This window comes from Centroberyx gerrardi, chromosome 4 (assembly GCF_048128805.1).
Source record: "Centroberyx gerrardi isolate f3 chromosome 4, fCenGer3.hap1.cur.20231027, whole genome shotgun sequence".
Taxonomy (NCBI): Eukaryota; Metazoa; Chordata; class Actinopteri; order Beryciformes; family Berycidae; genus Centroberyx; species Centroberyx gerrardi.
Genome location: NC_136000.1, coordinates 30,280,629 through 30,301,984, shown reverse-complemented (window position 1 = coordinate 30,301,984; position 21,356 = coordinate 30,280,629). Strand labels below are relative to the sequence as shown.

General features: G+C 41.7%; 1 non-coding gene and 1 pseudogene across 1 annotated transcript; both read right to left on the bottom strand.

Moving 5' to 3' along the window:
- Window positions 1-9,010: 9,010 nt before the first annotated feature.
- On the bottom strand, window positions 9,011-9,185 carry LOC139917485 (U2 spliceosomal RNA; annotated as a pseudogene).
- Window positions 9,186-9,353: 168 nt separating this feature from the next.
- On the bottom strand, window positions 9,354-9,470 carry LOC139917486 (U5 spliceosomal RNA). The gene has a single exon (XR_011784919.1). It is a non-coding gene; the product is annotated as a U5 spliceosomal RNA (small nuclear RNA).
- Window positions 9,471-21,356: the final 11,886 nt, after the last annotated feature.

Genomic DNA, 21,356 nt, shown 5'->3' with positions numbered 1-21,356 from the left:
AGGGGGCAGAGGGGAGGGATCAGGGTGTGAGTGGTGGGTAGGTGAGAGAACATGGAGGGGAGTGTGTATGTATGTGTGTGTGCAGGGTTCAGGGGGGCTCAGCTTGAAAGGTGTCTCTTTCACTGTTTCGATTCCCACATAACACCCCAAAGGCCCAAGGAGCCTGCTTAGGTGGGGGAGGGAGATCTTGCAACAGTGTCAAGGCACCCCTTGAACTCTGTCCCCACTGTCCCAATGAACACAATGCACAGACATGCCAAATGTACAATTTCACTGTTTCAGGATTTCCCATAACCACCCTTTTCCTTGATTTGACCCCCTCTGGTGCACCTACAATTAATTTCAATAAATACGGGTCAAATTTGACACAGAGCAGCTTCTATATACTATAATCTGGAGCAGCAATACAGAAAAAATAATTTTTTGTACATTTTGGGTCACTTCAGGAAAGATCATCAAATTTTAGGCTAAAAGAATGTCATTTATGGTGTTTTTACTGTTCTCAAATGTCAAAAAGGGTAAAATTTTACCCCAAAAGTATGTAAGGGTTAAGAAAACGTACATGTTTAATATATACATCTAATACTGTTTTTTTCCTCATATGTCACAGGCCAGCATGCAAAAAAAAATCTGTTTTTTTCCTGGGAGGATCAAAGTTGTTTTCCGCAAGGGACCTCGAGGGTACCTCCGTCAGGATCCAACTGATGCAGCTAAGCTGCTCAAGGACAACCCTTCTCTGCAGGACAAGTCTGCACCTCTGAGGGAGGACATAGTCAAACAAAATGCCCTGACTGTGGTCCGTCAGAGAGGAGGGGATGCCTCAGACAGGACAGAGGTGCTGGGGGAATACATCCTGCAGTTTGGTAAATATAAGGGGAAATCCTTCCGGTGGCTTTTGGAAAACGATGTAGGCTACACAAGCACATAGAGAAAGAAGAGGCTGCAGGAGTGTTTATGACTGAGGGGCACAGCAAGGCCAGCTTGTTGTCCTTTGTGGGTTATGCCCGCAGCTTTGACGAAATCCAATCTCTTCTATGTTATGAGTCGGAAAAGCCCACAGCTCGAGCAGCCTCAGAGGACGACCGGCTGGTTGGCTTTGGCTCTCGTGCCAAGAGCACCTGGCGGGAGGTGTGGGACAGCAGGGCTGATGGCTATGCAGCCTTCATCATGAGGACTAAGTGTTTTTTTTCAGGGACTCAGATGTATAGACTGCAGCAGTACCTGAGAAAGAAAGAGTCGGCCTCTCTCTCCTCTCCACCAGTTCTTGCCTCAAGTGCACCTGATGAAGCCATGAGTAGGTTTTTTTCAGTATGCACAAAATGTGTTAGTTTTTTTGTACCTGTATTCATTTACATCAAAATACAACTCAGTCATGGAACATATGCTTTTAACCAAAATAATTTAAGTACAATTTAGAAATACATTTTTTTACAGCACTCTAATTCTTTCTGTCTGTGTCACAGTGATGGATGATGATGAGGAGCTGGAGAAAGCAATACAGAGCATATCACCCACCAAGGAACTGGTACAGTGTTGTAAGTAAATTTTTGTTTGATTTTCTACTGACTGAATATTCAAAATTGATTTTGGCTCAAACAGTGTTATTAAATGCGAGTCTGCTATACCATTGAATCTTTTTGTGTGTTGCCAGCTGCTGCTCCATCATCATCATCATCATCATCATTTACTGTACCAGGACGAGCCACAGGAATGAAAACAGGTTTTGTAAAAGTTCACACTTGTTGGATCGAGCCACAATGAATTGCTCTCCAAAATGGAACCATGAATTAAACTGTTCTTTTTTTGTGTTTTCTGTGTTCTGGCCATGTTCTGGCCATGTTCTGGCCATTTCTGTGTTCTGGCCATGTTCTGGCCATGTTCCACTAATGTTATGTTTGCATGCTGATGTTCCTACTAACCAATAGGGTTCATGAATTGATTTCCTCAACGGTGAGGGTAAGTACCCATTTTTTTCTTCATGCATGTTATTTAAAGTAGGAAAAGTCATATTGCATCCCCTGCTTAGACTAATAAAGGCTAAAGAGGATTATTATAATTGAGCATCAATCCATACAAAAATGTGTGAATGTGTGTATTAATAAAGTGTATTACCATTATATTACCATTAAATTTTTATATCAGAATGAAGTACCCCTTGAATTTATAAGACTTAGCAGGTGAAGTAAGATTTTGGTGGTTTGTGCCTTTACCAAGACCGATTGTTTCATGTTTCTAACTGATATAATAATGTCTGTTTTAGTACCATCTGCTTCACTGTCCAGACCACCTGCTGACACCCAAAGGAAACTGCACGAGCCACTAGTAGATGGTAATTGCAGTATAATTTGTTTCTCCATCTGCAATATATTTCTGTTAATCAATTAAATAAATTGTCTTATGCACTGTGGTAATATCAGTTATACTTCAATCATTTACTGATGAATGCTTTTTGTTATCCGGTTGTCTTTCCGTCCTTGTAACCCCCGCCATGCCTACAGTGAAGAGACCTGTGCCCCTTCCTCCTGAGCTGCAGTTTCTGGTGAAAGAGCTTGCTAGTCCCCAGCAAACTGAGAGGACTGTCTCAGCACCAGGTGTGTATCACGGGCTGATTTTCATATTCAGTTTCATTTTCTCCCAAACAATGTCTACACTCTGGCCCATATGAGTGTTATAAGTTTCTTCAAGGCTGTACAGCAGTGGTAACAAATATGGTAATAAAGTAAATAAATAAATGCAATATAAAGTAAATAGAGTTTATTGGTTTTAATTGAACCATACATTGATCTTTTCAGGAACCCTCCCACCTTCTGAGACCTCCTCTGCCCCTCATACACCTGAGACACCACACAGTAAGATGTTTTCATAACTCTTTTCTTAAGTGTTACTGTGCCCCAAATTTGTCCTTTATTATACAGTCTATAATAAGAAGAATAAAAAGTGTAAATGTTATGACATCTCACTAATCTTTTTCTTTTTTCATCCTTGTTCTCAGCTGGTCCTTCTGCTGTTGTTCCCCCAGAGACACACAGACCGGACCTTCATACACCTGAGATGCCACACAGTAAGATGTTTTTATAACTACTCTGAAGATGTTACTGTGGCCAAAATATGTTTTCATTTATTATACAATCTGTGATAATAATAAAATGTGTGAAAATGACTACATGTCACTAATTATGTTTTTGTTTTTCATCCTTGTTCCCACAGTTGGGCCTTCTGCTTTTGTTCCCCCACCGGCACAGAGACCAGATCAGGAGATAAGCAGTTGGACCTGTTCTTATCATCAGAAAGTGTGGATGAGGACAGAGCTCCAATCTCTGGGACTGTGGCCTGGGTCCCACCATATGCTCAAGCCAGGAAACGCCCTTTCATTATGGCATCTCCCTCCACAGACAGAACTCACTGACACTGTGTCAGCGCTCCCATCCCGCAGTTTCTTTCAGCTCCATCCATTTTTTATTTGGAAACCAGAGAGTGACATCATGGTGAGACTGAGAAATAATTATATACTCCTATGTCTTCATGGTTGTCCAAAGCCAGATATTGTCTCAGCCGGTGTGGGTAGGCCTCAAGTGATTGTTGGCACCAGTGGACAATACTACATCTTTGCTTCACGCCTTCGCTGCAGGATGTGCAAGAGGATCTGGTTTGCTGACAGTCCTCGGTGGCTGGATAAACTGCCAAAGCAGTTCACAAACATCCTGCCAGCATTCCTAACTTACAAGAAGGCCATTTGCAAGTCTGTGCTTCATGAGCTGAGGCACACTGGCAAGTCACCCTCAGACATGGCAAACCAGGTGAATGAGCTGATGCACCTTAAATATGAACAACCTCATCTGGCATACCTTCGCAGCATACAGAACATGCTGAGGCTGGGGTTTACGGGCAGAAGACTCTTAGTCACCTTGTGAGGAAGGATGACACGCCACAGTCTTTTGGAGCCTATGATGACGCAGATGGGTGGTGTGGAGTCTCTGTCTCTGCTTACTACCTGACTGACTGCCTCATTGATGAGTACCGGCGCCAAGAGCCAGCTATCACTAAACTCTTGCAGGGCACTTTTGGACAGGTCTTGTGGTCTGACCATACCAGGAAGGCGGCATGAAAAGTGACCTTGTCATCTGGCACCATGTCAAGCTATGCAGTTATGAACGAGAATTGGATGATTGCCTCCTGGGTGATGGTGCAGTCTGAGACAGAGAAGTCCCTTGAACCCATGTACCAGGGGTTAGCCAAGAGGTACAATGATGCAGGGGTGGAGAAGGCCAATTACCAATGGGTAGACAGGTGAGAAATATCTGCATCTCCTTTCACTGTCACTCATAACATACATAATATTTGTGACTCTCAAAACGTAACCAACCGCCACCAAATCCTACAAAACAGCACATCAGAGAGCACTGTAGGACCAGAATTCCACAGCCAACAGAACTGGTCGACAGAGTGGAGAAAGTTCTTCTGCATTTCCACCTGACCACAGACCCAAACAACATACCGCTCTTCAAACCATCCATGCTGAAGACATGGCGTATCCAGAGGGTGCACATTCTCCGTGGGTGCCTCAGTGACCCTGAGGTCACAGAGGGAATCCTGTACAGGTATGGGAGAACTCTGCAGCTTAATCATGTCCCTGGTGAAGGCGTAAAAGACCCCATCTGGATTCCAGTCAGAGGGACCTCACAGCAGGAGGGGTATCATTTCCACCAATCCCAGTGGATTACTGGAACTCATGTGTCCTGCGAATTGTTCCAGGCCCAGGGCATAACAGGGGTGGCACGATGGAACTACCAAAGGCTTCTGGACCTTAAGCAGCCAGATGTAATCCTCCCACCTGTGTTCGATCCATTACTGATAACTGAGCTAAACTCTGCTTCAAAGAGAGTGACTGGAAAAGAGAAGTACCCTGTACTTCACATCTCTGATAGGGACACGGGAGAGAGGTTTGGCCTTGAATACAGAGAGCCAGAGTGTTGTCCAGTTCAACTTGATTGGAACAAACATAGGGTGCAAAGGAAATATGATTCTTCTGTTCTTGTGCCTCTCCCCCCTGGCCCAACACCATCCACAAACCCGGCACCACCCACTGCTGTGCCTGTGTCCCAGTTCCCCCAACTTAAACCTGCTGTATAGCTATAGATGTTGTCCCAAGGAAGCATGGAACCTCCAGCTAAAATGGGTAAGTTAATACCAATTTCTAGGACCAACATTTTAAAAATCATTGTAAATTACTTTTTGTACTCATCAACATCAGCTGAATAAATATGAGTAAAATAACAATTAACTTAAACTTGCTTTTCTTTGTTCCAGAAACCTCAAATACCCCACCCCTGCCATTGCAGTCCTCACCAGGGAGCGCCCGCACTGGACCAATCAAGACTGGTGGACGAGTGTTCGTCTTGGACCACAAACGCTGGACATCACCATTGAAGGAGGCTATCGACGGCCTCCTAGACAAGTACCATGGACAGAAAGACATGTTGAAGCTTGTGGATCAAGACTACGCAGCTATGATCCATCGGTCTGCCACAGATCTAAACAGTCTGCTTCACCCCACAACCAAACACCATATAACACAGTACATAAAACACCTGGCTAAACAGGTGAACACAAACTCATCACTGAACACCAGTCCAGAAAAACTTTTGGAGACACAAAAACTGTGGCAAGGTTTAACTGAGGGAAGTGAGACTGTCCATGTCCCAGTTGTAGAACTGCCAGCAGCCATTGTGAATCCAGCAGATCCGGTCTCACAGCCAGCACCTGAAAAGCCACTAACACAGGAGAATGTACAGAAAATGGTACAGGACATATTGCTACATCAGCAGGATCAGCAACAGCCGCAGCAACAAAAACCCTGACAGACAAAAAAATGTCTCTCGTGTGGGCAGTCAAAATCCCACTACCAAGGTGACGGATCATCAATTCATCACTTTTATCAATAAGGGCCCGTTAGGTATTACTACTGCTCCACAAAGGTGTTTAAAGCCTATTCTGCAGAGGGCCTGACAAATCCTAGAATGGCCTTTGAAGAGTTTGGACAGACTGACTTCTTTCAGCGTGAACTGCAATTAACAAAGCGCAGAGTGGAGGACAAAGCTGAAAAGAAGAAGAAACTCCTGGACCCTCAACCTCAGGGAAGAATGTGTCGTTTCTGTCGCACAGAGCTAAAGCAGGGCCCAAACAGCAAACATATTCACACAGGGTTTCCAGGAGTGGCAGGAAAATACATTTACTGCCCAGCTAAAGTCCTCGCCTTATACAAAGACAGAGGCATGACAAAGGAAATGACATGGAGGGAATTTCAAGCCTCATCATTCTATAGCATGGAAAAGGAGAAGTGGGCAGCAGAGCGAAAGAAAGAGCAATTCTGAGGTTTTATGCATACACTTGATACATTTGATATTTTAATCATCTGTTGTTTTCATGTTGCACCATTCTGTTGCTCCATCCATTCCTTTCAATTACATACACATTTTAATCAGTCATTGTTTTTATGTTCTTCACATCATGTCCTTAACATAACATCCATCCTAGCACATGGGATCTAAATGGAGCATATTCTGGTAAATTGCAACTGTGTGTAAATTGTGTACTAATTAATCTAATTGATTTTGTTGTTATTTCCTTGTATATATATATCTAATTGATCTTGTTTTTTTTTTAATGTGTACGATCTGTATATCAGAACTGATATTTATTACTCATTATAAACTTCTTTTTATACTTGCTTGTTTTTAGTCCCTCTTGTTTTGCTCAGTATTCTTCTTCTTGTTCCACCACTTTTCCACAACTTCTGCCCAGCCCCGTCCCATTGCTTTGCAGCAGCTATAATTTCCCTAGTTAGACTTGTTTTTTTTACTTGTTTATACTTGTTTTAGCACTCTCTGAATTCCACTGAAGGCACATGTTTGAGTAGATTTTAATAAAACATTGATTTTAAGTAAAGAACTTGTTTCACTTGATTTCATCTTCAAAGCATTGGTCAGCTTATTTTCAATATGAATAATAGGTCAAATGATGATTTTTTAATTCATTTTTGAATGCAACAGAATATCAGTCTTGATTATAAATATGATTTTTGCAGTGTAATATTACATATTATACTGATATTACATACTAGGGGTGTCACGATTCTCCAAATCCACGATTCGATTTGACTTTCGATTTTAAGGTCACGATTCGATTTGATTTTCGATTTAAATTTTTTTTTTTTCAGCACTGACGGCTATGCCATTGTTAGACTATCGAGTCTTGATTTGTAAAGATCAACAGATCATTGGTTTTATGCTCTGACAACTGTCATTTGCATTTTTAAATTCTTCTTTAAAAAGATGGTATTGTAGAAGTGGCAGGAAAGTTGAGACGGACAACTTCTCTCGTTGACTACATTACATTACACACTACACAACATTACGTTGAGCTGACGTCAGACTCAGAAAACCCGACTTTCTTAAAGGGACCGTGTCTCCTTAACCCTGAGAAGCACACAATATAACTGCGTGTGTTAAACATACCCAAACCACAGATTATGGTGAATAATGTCTATAGAGTCCGCCACAGTATCAAGTGTGATGTAACTGCCATATTTTTTTTTTTGGAATGTACCACACTAAAGCCATATGGTCAAATTTTTCCATTTAAAAAAACACAACTTTCCCTTTAATTTGGTACCAAATACATGGCAAGGCGATTCAGGGCGTCTCCTTACTTAAGTGTCATTCACAGTATGACAACAAAACAGATCCTTCCTATCTTGGGTAACGATAAGCTTTCAAAATACATACAAAACCTCCAGCGCTTCAGCCCACACAGTAATAAGATCAGACAGTAATAGTCGCCAAACAAATATGGAAAAAGTCGCCAAACTTATATGGATAAAAGTCGCCAAACTTATATGGATAAAAGTCGCTGCAACCCGGTCAGTCCTCCTACCGACTCTTTGGCGCACTGCCTCCCGGAAAACAGCATCCGTCTCCAGCGGTGAAAGCCAGGTAGGTCCCGCTGTTTAGTGAAGGTGATCTTGTGTCTTGTTTTATCGAGCAAGAACAAGCGATTTCGATCAAAAGACTTCAACTCACAATGTCTTCGTAACTTTCCACTACATACGGCGGGTCAGGTTCTGTCTCACAGCACAATCTGACAGCTTCCAGAAGGTTTTAAAAACGTGACGCTTAGCCGGCGAAGCCATTTTTACCGGTGGAGGACGACTAAACCCGGGGAAAATCAAACGTCTCAGTGTCACCAGATATACAGTATTTTCCGGTTCTGGTTCATCGATGACAACTTGAAGTATATATAAAACAAAGCTGATAACTTGATTTTCAGTTTTTGGTACATTTTAAATTATTTAAAAATTACGGGCACTCTTGGGCGCTATAGTGAAATATAGAACGGGCGCAACGGGTGCAAGTAGGCAGGGGTGGAGAGAAAAAAAATACTGGGAGAATCGCGAACCTGCTTGTGATTTTGAAGGTCGAAATCGAATACTCATTTCGAACGATTTTCGATTTAGAATCGAAATCATGACACCCCTATTACATACTATACTTTGGGCCTTCCTCTATACAATTCTCTATACAAAAAATGATATACACATTTCAGACTGAACTGATGTAGATTCTAACCTGCCTCTCGTGAAATTTTGAATAACTAATGCAGCAGTTCAGTACCATGGACAGGGAAAGTAAAATGCTGCAATCTGATTGGCTGTCAATGAATTACAACTATCCGCGGCTGGCCCCTGCGTGACAGGCAGGGATACTAGCCACTATACTAACGAGGAGCACACTTTGGCAAACCTGGAATATGCCACCCGTGGGAATAGAGTAGATATGGGAAAAACGGGAGAAGAATCCAGCACGGGTTCAACAGACCGTTTCCAGGAATTCCAAGTTGCAAAGATTTCCCTCCACTTTGGGTTTTGTACTTCAGGCATGTGCAAGACATCATTTATTCAATGGTGCTGACTTCTTGTCATTTATTTCTTTTGTTGCTTTTCCCCACGGCGAGACAATGGTGCATCACTCCCGGTGGTACTGCATCACCGGGTGGACGCGTGGAGCCAACGGACCAAGAGCCTTTTTTCAGTCTGTTCAATATGTTTTCCCCTATACAGAGCATATCAGATATTCAACTGATGACAACAGATACTACACTTGGTCGCATCCAAAGTGCCGAGAAGCCCTATCCCCTTGTCGTTTGCAGCCCAACAGTGCCCTGGTGAAAGTTCTTCCTTGTTGGTGTGCCATTATACTTTACTTTAGAAGTTACCCGTGCTTAGCACCTCTATCCAGGAGCCTTTAGTTTATTTATCTGCGTAGTTCTTTTTTTGTCCCTTTCACCACTGTGTATGGCTCAGCCAAACAGAAAATCCTGCCACAGATGCCTTTGACTCACTGGTGTTACCCTACACGGACGCTTTTAGTAAAAGGCCAAAGACTTTCACGTCATGAAAAGAGAAACCAGAGGAAATGCAGCCCCTCTCCTCAAGAGCAGCCAAAGGCCCCGGTGGTCTCGGTCAACAGCTTGACGGTACGCCTGGTATAGCTAGCTGCACAGTAAATGACGGATGGAGGGAAGAAGTCCTGCATATTTAGCACAATGTTTGGGCCAATTCCAACGTGCACAACATCCCTTGCAACTTCAGGTCGTTTGCCCTTGCTCAAAATCCTTCGTCAAGTGTGACGGGAATAACACAAAGCAGCTGGTTTTTGGTCATTCTGTTTTCTTTTCACAAACAGAAATTTAAAAAAGGAAAAACGAATGGTGATTATTTTAAAAATCCACAACTGAAAAACATAAATAGAAGGTATTTCAATGGCAGAATCAACATTTATAAAAGGACTTGATTTTCCTTTTCTCCTTTTTAAAACAGAAAATAAAAAAAGAATAAATAAAGAAAACAAAAACGTAACACATAAAAAGCCTGTTTTGGGTCTGAGAGAAGCCGCAGCTGTAGGCCTATGTGTTTCAGCACAGAGAGAGAGAAAGAGAGAGAGAAGGAGCGGGAGGTGCTGCTCAACTCAGTAATAAACTTTATTTCTGATAGAAAATATGTTCAAAGACCATTTTACTAATCCATCGTCCTGTCTGGAATAATTTCACCTTCCTATTCCTGAGAGCTGAGAAAGCTCCAATACGTGGATATTAGAATATCGTGCATATCAGATCATAATTAGACCTATCGTGTGTGATCAATCAACAGGCTATTATTATGAACAAGTATGATTTTTCTGGCAAAATACATGAAATAAAGTTTGTTACTGAATTGAACAGCGATCCATGTTTTACAAAGGAGAAAAGGAAAATCAAGTCCTTTATGTTTTATCTGCCGTTTCTGACCAGGAAAACGAGAAATGTCTTCTTTAATTTGTAGATTAAATGAAAAATAAAATTTAAATGAAAATCAAATCACCATTCGTTTTTCATTTTTTTAATTTCTGTTTCTGAAAAGAAAATAGAATGACCAAAAAAATACACGGACCGAACAAGCACAACGTTATAGGACGCTCTGCTGTTGAACTGTAGGAGGGGAATACAAACCACCATACAACAGGTTGTAGCTTTATTTTTTTGAGGAAAATGTGGAATTGGATAGACGATGAAATAAGAGAGATCCTGGGAGTCGGGCCGACGGAGAGATTAACTCGCCGTGTTTTCAAACTGCAAAATTAGTGCAGACACTAATTTCCGGGAAATGACAACAGTGGAATGTAACGGTATGGCCAGTGCTGTGTGAATGGCAGCATTACATTAAAAAGGCGGAACGGCATGTCTTGTGTGAACAACACAAACTGCTACCATTACCATAAAACTCAATCTGGCACTTTTACGGGTTTCATGTGTGAAAAGGGCTATTGGTTACAGGCAAACAGTGCCATTTCTCGCACTGATTCAAGCCACCAGACTGTGCTATTGAATGTGTGTACTTTAAGTTATGTTTAAGTTATGTTATGGACAAGTTATGGACATTGATTTATGTCGCTGCATTTTACTGGCATTGTTCCGGGCCATTGAACTTGTGTAAAATTCATAAGTGGATCTTAAATAAAAAAGTTTGAGTACCCCTCAACTATAGTATAAAATAATCTATAAATCAAAATTGCACATTTTGCTACTTGCCAGTGTCAGGCCACACTAGTATGTGATGTATATTCTTTTGTAATGGAACAACTGATGATTTCTGTGTTTCTGTTACTCCACAGATTACGTCAATGAGTTGATGGACCTCATCTTTGATCACGTGTTCCAGGACCCTGCACCTTATGTGAGTCAGGTTTTTGTGATCCCCATCCCAGAATAGAATAGAATAAAATGTTTTAAACTGCTAAAAAGGGCATAATATGGGACCTTTAACATTCAAGTCCTGTATTCAGTGATTTGATATACCGTAATTTCCGGACTATAAGCCGCTGCTTTTTTCACATGCTTTGAACCCAGCGGCCTATACAACGATGCGGCTAATCTATAGATTTTTACAGCTAACGGCCACCAGGGGCGCTCTAGCAGGAAGCGCAAGAGCGAGACAGACAGTTCGCGCCAAGGAAGACGCTAGTTGTATTTTGTTTCATGCACACACCCTCATTATGGAAAACACACGAAGAAATGCATATGATGCAGCTTTTAAGTTAAAGGCAATCGATCTGGCTATCAAAGAAGGAAATAGAGCTGCTGCACGTACGCTTGGCATCAATGAATCAATGGTGAGACGTTGGAGACGGCAGCGTGAAGAACTGACTCAATGCAAAAAGATGACAAAAGCTTTCAGAGGTAATAAAAGCAGATGGCCTGAACTTGAAAACGTTCTTGAAGACTGGGTGAACACACAGAGAGCAGACGGCCGAGGTGTTTCCACCGTGCAGATCCGACTGAAAGCCAAAACAATCGCCACCGAAATGAAGATTGAAGATTTTAGAGGTGGACCATCGTGGTGTCTCAGATTTATGAGACGAAAAGGCCTGTCCATCAGGGCGCGGACGACTCTGTGTCAGCAACTCCCTCCCGACTACGAGGAAAAAATTACAAACTTCCGCAAATTCACACAAACAAAGATAGCCGAAAATTCCATCGGACCGGACGAGATCATAAATATGTATGTATGTATGTAAGTACCTTTGACGTTTGACCTGCCTCTCACTAGGACTGTTAACAAGAAAGGTGAATTGTCCATCACGTTGAAAACAACTGGCCATGAGAGAATGCATTTCACTTGTGTTCTGAGCTGCACAGCATCCGGACTAAAGCTTCCACCAATGGTGATTTTTAAGCAGATGACTATGCCAAAAGAAAAACTCCCGAAAGACATCGCCGTGAAAGTCAACAGGAAAGGGTGGATGATAGAAAGTGTAATGAAGGAATGGCTGACGGAGTGCTATGGCAAGCGACAAGGAGGATTTTTTCACAGAAAAAAAGCATTGCCCGTTTTGGACAGCATGAGGGCCCATATAACAGATTCTGTGAAAGCAGCCATCAAGAGGACAAACTCAATTCCAGCTGTGATTCCTGGGGGCACAACGAAGAATTTGCAGCCACTCGACATCAGTGTGAATCGTGCATTTAAAGTGGCACTACGAGTTCAGTGGGAGGCTTGGATGACTAGCGGCGAGAAATCATTCACCAAAACTGGTCGCATGCGAAGAGCAACTTTTGCTCAAGTCTGCCAGTGGATCCTGACAGCGTGGAGCAGTGTGAAAAAATCCACGATCACCAATGGGTTTCGAAAGGCTGGACTGCTGCGTGATGAAGAGGACGGCGCAAATTCGCCTCGAGACGAAAGTGACATTGAGAGCGACAACGAAAGAGAGACTGAGAGAGTGGCTGACGAAGCCATTCTGAGGCTGTTTGATTCTGACACTGAAGAAGACGACTTCGGTGGTTTTAGTACGCAGGAAGAAGATGAAGATGTGCCTGTTCTCTCTCCCCTTGGCAGTGAGAGCCATTGAATGCTGATGGCAGGACTGTGAGAGGACACACAGAAGAGTTCTATTGCCTCGTCACGCCGTAACCTTTGTTTTTTGTTAGATCACTGCCGGGACTTAGCGCTGGGAGCGCACCGTTTATTATTATTTGTGCTTGTGGTTGGCCAGTGAGTTTGTGAATAAAAGGGAAGTTTCCCCAAACAGCCATCTCTGTCCCGACAATCCCCTCTGTGGTAGCACGAACCCTTACATACGGTAAGTAAAAATTAAAAAAATCTTTCTGTGTATCATCTTTCTGTGTACCGTAAATATCTCGTTGCAACGTGGACACCTGCGGCTTATAGTCAAGTGCGGCCTGTATATGTACACATTTGTTTTTCTTTCTAAATTTAGTTGGTGCGGCTTAAATTCAGGTGCGCTCAATAGTCCGGAAATTACGGTAGTCACTGGCACCTGTAGTTTTTCAATAGTTTTTCTAAGGTGTTCCAGTTATTAGTCAATGCAAATATGTCCATCTACAGTGTATTTTCACGGTGTAAAATACACACACAGCTCTCTATCTCTCTATTTGGCGTTCTGTGACCACTGCTACTGCTGCAAACACCAAGTCAAAGTGACTGTTGCAAGGAAAGCAAGCACACTTAAATTTTCTTCAGAAAATTTAGCCTTTTCTAGTTTCTTTTACTGTCTGTAAATGTATCTTTAGTCCTTTAGTATCTTTTGTCCAATTTGAGTTAACCTGCTTGAGTTACTGATAATGTCTATTATCTGTGTAAATGGCATTGAGTCTATTTCCAACCAGGTGTGTTTCTGGGTCTGTATAGGGAAATCAAGCATACAGAAATTTTGCTATGACAGAGTATAGATACTAATAACTATTTGCAAACTCAAGTAAACCTTGGTGTTGCTGTGACACCAAAAAAAAAACAGAATCTTCCCAATGATAAGTTTTTTTCACTAGCAAAACTTGCATTTAAGCTGCATAATGCAAACCTACCTTCATACACTGTTTACATAGGACTGCATCTGATCAGAGAGCTCTAATATTTATGGCATGGCCAAATGTCGTGAGGTGACCCCGTCTACTGTAGGTATTATTGTAACAGATAAATAACTTAACATGCTTACTTCCAATATATGTGCCAATGTCCTGCTTAGATAAATGGCTTTAACATCAGAAAGGATCACAAACAACAAAGTGATCTAAAATCAATATAAAACCGTCTCACTTGACCTACCAAAAGTAAGATAAAAAAAAGATGGGGATGCTTGTCTCATACCTTACAACCTTCTTTGACTTCATTTGAGTATGCATTTCCCAAATACCCGAAAAATAATAAGTAAACACTACATATTAATTTCATAACCAGTTGTTACGGCCAGAACACATCATAAATAAGTTCATTTCTCTGGGAGCTTTTTCCAGAGAAGTGCCATGTGGTTCTTGAAGAGCAGGAGTTTCTGTAACAGAAGAAACTGCAGTAATATCTAAGGCTCAGTGTCTTACAGAAAAACAGTTAGCATACAAACATCAGCTAGCAGAGAAATGCACAAACTGGGTCTGTACTGAATTTTGGAAACACCAGTTTGGCCAATTTTTACCAGGTTTGACCCCAGGTAAACTTGTTTTCATTAGTCTTACTGCTTCCCTGGCTTATTTTATATCCGTCTTCACAACTTCCACAATCAGCGAATTACACCCAATATGGGGCTGTTTCTGAAATTCGAATAATACAATGTAGGCAGATCGATCACGGTAGTACTACCAAAGATGGTGGATATTCACCATCTTTGGTAGTACCATCTTCCAACACGGTGGCAAGTCTTGGAAGACGTGACTGCACGTCGTCCTTATAAGATAGCTGATGGGGCAGCTACCAACCTAGCAAACATAACGTTTGCTAACTATGGTTACATTTCATAATCCTGAATAATTCACATTCAAAATAATTAAACGTACTAGACTATTGATGTCTCTGCTTTTACTCACTGCATTAGTGGCTCCATTGCCGGTTGGTGCCGGTGTTCCGGTGCCGGTTGTTCTGAACGAGCCACTGCTCTGCTTTGACCTTTGCCTGAATCCCAGAAACACAGCAGCTCTACCACCACAGAAGAAGAACACTGCCACCTAGCGGTAGCTGGCTTGCTTGCACTGGGCACACAGAGGAAGTAGCCACATTTGTGTGTGGATCGCTAGCTATTTGTGTGTGGATTGCGCAGGAACAGTGTGAGGACAGTCTAAAAAAAAAATAAGAGGGAAGTCTGAAACTCACGTCACTGAATCTACACGTGTCACTCGATCCACAAATGCAGATTCAACACTTCACAAGCCAATTTTACATTTGAGACCGCTTACTGCAAAAAATACATATGGAAATTAGAAACATACTGTATATATTTAGCTTTCCTACATAAAGTATGAGATATTTGTCGATCTATTGTGTCCGACCATTTGTACAAATCATTGCACACTCATTTAAATCAAATTTTACAAGACACACATATCTGTTTGTGGATAGTAAAACACATTTGTGATGTGTCTCTTATTTGTGGATCATTATACACACATTTGTCAATAATATTGAGTCCAATCTCTCTCATAGCACACTGCCTAGATTAGATCAAGCAACATAAAGTAAACAAAAACTAGGCAGCAGCTCCAGTGATGAAACGCCACACCAAAACAAAAGATGACATTGAGGTAAAAATTATGAATAGGACTGCTAAGTGTAAGTGCACAAATGTTCACATGTAATTGCATGATTAAATCATCAATAGTATGGATTATAGTGTACATGAAGATGAAGGTGTGGAACAGAGTTTTTGCAATATATTTTGTATGTTGAATAATTTATGTACATTATAGTGTATACATTTTACTGTTTTTGTTGTCATTACTAACATATGTGTCCTTTAGTATAGCCACATAAAGTGTGGTCACCACATTATGCTTACCAAGAAGCATCATGGCGTGGTACAGACGGGAAAAAAACAAGTCTCAAGCTAAGTGTTGCATTTTTTCTCTTCATTTAATTTTGTTATAAAATAACATTTTCACTACTTTGAGAATGTGTGTCTTAGCCAGTGTCATATTTGGTCATGTGCTGTGTGTAAAGGCATATTTATATGGTAAATATTAGGCATTCTAGTAGCCATGGTAATTAATGTGGGTAAATAAAGGGAGGTGTGCAGTGCATTTTACATGTTTGAGAGTTGAGAGTGTGCAATGTAGTTAATACAATTTCCTTTGCTAATTGCTAATGTGCATTTCCTTCTGTATAGCTGCAGAAAGACTTTGGCCACTACACCATGCTTACCAAGAAGCATCATGACAGTGTGCAGATGGAAAAACATTGTCTAATGATAAGTGTTGCATTTTTTCACTTCATTATATTTTGTTGTAAACTAATGTTTTTGCTATGTTGACAATTACCCATAAAATACGTTATCACCACATACCCAGGGAAACATTTCAGCTCCACTGAGGAAACAGCACACCCAAACAAGCAGACATTGAGATAAAGGTTATGAAAAATAGCACTGCTAAAGCCTAGTGTAGAGATTTTTGTCATCATTACTAATGTACATTTCCTTCTGGAAAGAAATGCCAATGTGCAGATGGGAAAACAATGTCTAATGCTAAGTGTTGTAGTTTTTCTCTTTACTACATTGTACAATCATGTTTTCACTATTTCCCATAAAATATGTTATCACCACATAAACAAGAAACATTACACTAATGTCGATAGAAAAGAACTAGGACTAATGGAGCTACTGATGTTCTCTGATTATTTTCAGACACAGGACAGCTGATACAGATAAAAGATGACAACAGTGAAAACCACATAGAGGACAGCAGCAGCTCCAGTGAAGAAGCGCATGAAGCAGCACACCAAAACATGAACACATTGAGGTAAAGGTTAAACATTTCACTGGGCATGGGAAAATTATACTTCCATGTCGAACCACACCGGAGCTTTGCTGTCAGTACGAGGCATGTGTGTCATTGCCCACAGAGGGTCTCGCCGTAGCTTACATACACCTCTCCAAAAATGTAACTGTAACTTCTTCTGTCTGTCAGCCCTTACACCCCTTGAACAGTCTCTGTGTTAATTTTAAAATATATTGAGGAGACAGTGGTACAGAAGGGAGACAGGAGTCCTGATGGCGGTTGAGGCAGAGCAAGTTTTCTGCATTTAATAGCTTGTTTTCTCTATTGCAGCACCACACGCAGCATACAGGCAGCTGGTCATCTTGTAACATGAAAACAGAACTGCTAAGTTTCTGAGATCACAAAAATAAACAAAACACTCAAAGAAATGCTCAGTCAATATGGAAAAATAGCAATAGCATACCATGTAATAGCCTAATTAGCCTTCTAACATTTTATCATGTTAACCAATATTATGTTTAGCTAGCTCAACCGTACAATACAACGAAGTGTCAAATTCGGCTTTCCAACTTCTATTTTCAAACGATAATCGGCTCTGTTGTATAAACACATCTATAACAGTCATTTGATATAAAATCTAACAAGGATGGGCATTTGACATATTTTAAAATACTGATTTATGCGGGCGAACAGTAGATACCAGTGCCTACCTTGTAACATGAAACAAGAACTGGCGCTACGGTGGCCACGGAGGGACAAAAGACTCAAAACTACGGCAACACAACATGCCCTCTGTAACTCACTTCCTTACATAACTACACATAGGGTGACGCACGACCGGAACGGTCATTGGCCTGCTTCATATTTCCTCTTACCTGTATCCGGCGGCTGAGAGACAAGCTGTGGAGTGCTGCAAATATAGGGTGAATACTGGTAAAGTGGTACAATGGGTAAAGTGGGACAGTTAAGCTTCATGATTTTTATCTTTACATGTATATACTTCCATTACTAAAAATCAACACTGAGCTCATCATAAGCAAGTATGAGATAAAAAAATATAGGTTCTGTGGCTATGACATCACTTCCGGGGGTGTGGCACACCATATTCAACAACCTTACAGTGAACCGCGATGCTAAGTAAAATGACATAGCGTTCTGAGGTGAATAATGTTAAGGTTATAAAAATAAAAAAAACTGATGGATAGTTTGTAATTGTTATATATTTTGTTATGGGATGTAATGGTGAATCAGAATTTTTAAAAATCACGTTCATATTAATCTTTTTTTTTTATGCGATTTTGACACTGTCCCAGTTTGCCAATAGCGTATTGTTAAACTGGGACAGTGTATTACTGGCAAACTGGGACAGCCATACAAGTCATTCTAATGGGGGGAATTGAGTTCCCTTTTTATGTGTCCCTCATAAATTTAGCTAGCTAGCTAGATATTTCATCAAAGATTTACTTAAACTGCTTATATTGAGCTAGCTTGCAATGCTAATGCTAATCGCGACGCTAATCGCTAGCTAGCTAGTTAGCATAAAAAAAATAAAAATAAAAAAGCTAGTTAGCATAATTAATTTGCCAACTTCAGATTGACAGACTAATAGTAATGATGATAATAATATCATAATCATGTATTTCAGAATCCAATGGCAGAAAAGAGAAGGACAGGGAGGAAGGAGATAAGGAAAGGAAAGAAGAATAGGCCAGGGCAGAAGCCAGGGCAAAAGTTGAACCAATGGAGTGAGGATAGGATGAAGGGTGCGATAATGGAGTATAGGGAGCAGGTGGAGGCAGGGCAGGCTACTTGCTTCGCATGATTGCACGTGCATGGAATGTGCCAAAAAGCACCCTCCAGCGGAGGGTCAAGAATCACGTACAAGGCTACAAGCATGCTTTGGGTCGCAAACCAGTCCTGCCTAAAGAGAGTGAGGCAGAGTTGGCCAAGCTGATCAAGACCCTTTCCAAGAGAGGTTTCCCACTTAGAAGAAAGGAGATCCAGTCGCTTGCCTACCAGTACGCAGAGGCAAACAACTTGCCTGGATTTTCAGAAAAAAAAAATAGGGCTGAGCAGTACTGGTTAGAAAATTTTATGCGCCGAAATCCCGACCTCAGCCAAAGGAAACCGGAGGCCCTCTCTGCTGCAAGAACAACAGGGATTAACCCCACAACAATTGAGAAATGGTTCCAGCAGTATCAAGATCTTCTTACTGAGCTGGGAATCAAGGATGTGCCTTCCCACATTGCGATGAGACAGGAGTGCAGGACCATTTTCTGTCAGCCACTGTGATTTCAGAGGTGGGGAGTGCCTGCTACGAGGTCACCTCAGGCGAAAAGGGGGAGACGACAACAGCTTTGGCCAGCTTTAATGCAGCAGGGGACTACGGTCCCCTCTTGGTCATCTTCAAAGCCAAGAGGCTAAAAGCAGAGTGGCTTTATAACGTTACCCCCAACACAGTGGTGAAGGTGTCCGATAACGGCTGGATAACAACTGGATAACAACTGAGCTGTTTTTGGATTGGGGGAAGCAGTTCATGGACATGCTCCCTAAGGATGACTTCAGACCACATGTGCTGCTGCTGGACGGCCACACCAGCCATGTATTCAACATCGAATTCCTGAGGCTCATACAGGGACACAGGGTACATGTGGTGTGCTATCCTTCCCACACCACCCACTGTCTGCAACCAGCGGACAAGTCCCTCTTCAAGTCCCTGAAACATCATTGGAATGAGGAGGGACGGAGCTTCATGCGGCTAACAGGAGGGGGAAAGCTCCTTAAGGGGGAGTTTTTTTCCTTGTTTGGGAGGGCATGGAGGAGGGCAGCCACAGTTCAGACTGCCCAAGCTGGCTTCAGGGGGACTGGGATGTACCCAGTAAATCCCATGGCCATACACCCCAATGTGTATGAGCCAAGTCTGACCACCGAAAGGCCACTGGAGCCAGCTGAAAGGCCACTGGAGCCTGAAGGAAGAGCACGGGAGCCTGAACAGCTGGAGTTGCCAGAGATCCCTGATTGGATTGGGGCGGAAGTGGCTGTTGGGGAGGATGCCACTGACAGAGGCCAAGGACAGGTGTTTGTTCCTCCAGAGTGTCTTTCGCCACACTAATCCCAATTCCAAAGAGAGAGAGAGGCCAGACGAGAAAGAGGTCCAAACCCCCCTCTTACCACCTAACCAGTGATAAACATTTTTCATACATTGCCTCAAAAAAACAAACAAAGCTCGGATGGCCGGGACATTTGCAATATTTGCAAAGCCAGATATGGTGATGAAAATGATCCCAAGAAGACCAAGGATTGGATCATGTGCATTTTTTGCGAGGACTGGTTCCATGAGACATGTGGCGAGGAGAATGGCCTCATTGAAGACGGGGAGGCATTCACTTGCACTGGCTGTATTGACGTGTAGACTAACCTACCGTACAAAAATCTGCTGTACCTGCACCCCTCCTTTAAAAAAAAAAAGTGATGTTTATTATTATTATTGTTGTTGTTTATATTATTATTGTGTATTTAATTCATTAGGCCTACACTTGAATAACAATTGAATGTGTTTTAAGTGTCCCCGTTTGCCAATAAAGGTGTCCCAGTTTGACAGTAGCGCCTGGAAAAATGTGGTTTTGGGTCAATGTGTGTTTGAGGAAGAGTCATCCATCCTGTGTTTAATGTTTCTTTCTTTTTTCTTCTGTATAGTATAGTAGAGCTCTTAAGCTATTTAGAATAGTATCATATGAGGGGCTAAGACATTTGGATCATAATTAAAAATGACGCAGAAGGTAAATTATCAGAAAGTGTCCCACTTTACCAGTGTTCACTCTATAGATCTGTAAAACAGTTCATCCCCAAATTATAAAGACTTCCAGATGTAACTGAATTCATGGTGAGAACTATCTCAGAACACAAGCTTCAGAGAATGTAAACACTGCGACTTCTTCTGTTACTTCTTCTGTTACTTCTTCCATCCTAACAAAGAACACAACTGCCATCTAGTGTTTCAGTGGTGTACTGTACAATCGCCAACACAGAACCAAAAATGCTTGGACCACCGCAGGCACCTGTGCCATTGCTATAGTGGCACTTTGATAGCGAAATCTAATTTCCCCTTAAAACCTAGTGTCGCAGTACATTTTGTGATATGTGGTGTCTTCATCTAAGTGCACACAGGTCTACATTGATGTGCATGCATATATCTTAATTATTATAGATTGTACAATGCATGATGGTGACTGTGTGGGTATAGAACTGAGTCTGCGGTGTGTTCTCTGATTATTTTCAGGCACAGGACAGCTGATTCAGATAAACTAAAAAGACGACAACAGTAAAGACCACACAGAGGACAGCAGCAGCTCCACTGAGGAAGCAGCATCCGAAAACAAGAACACATTGAGGTAAAGGTTATAAAAGTCACTGGTAAAGCCTAGTGTCACAATATATTATGTCATATGGGATGTCTGTATCTATTGAAGTGCACACAGGTTTACATTGATGTGCAAGCTTATATCTTCATTATTATGGATTGTACTGTGCATGATGGTGACTGTGTG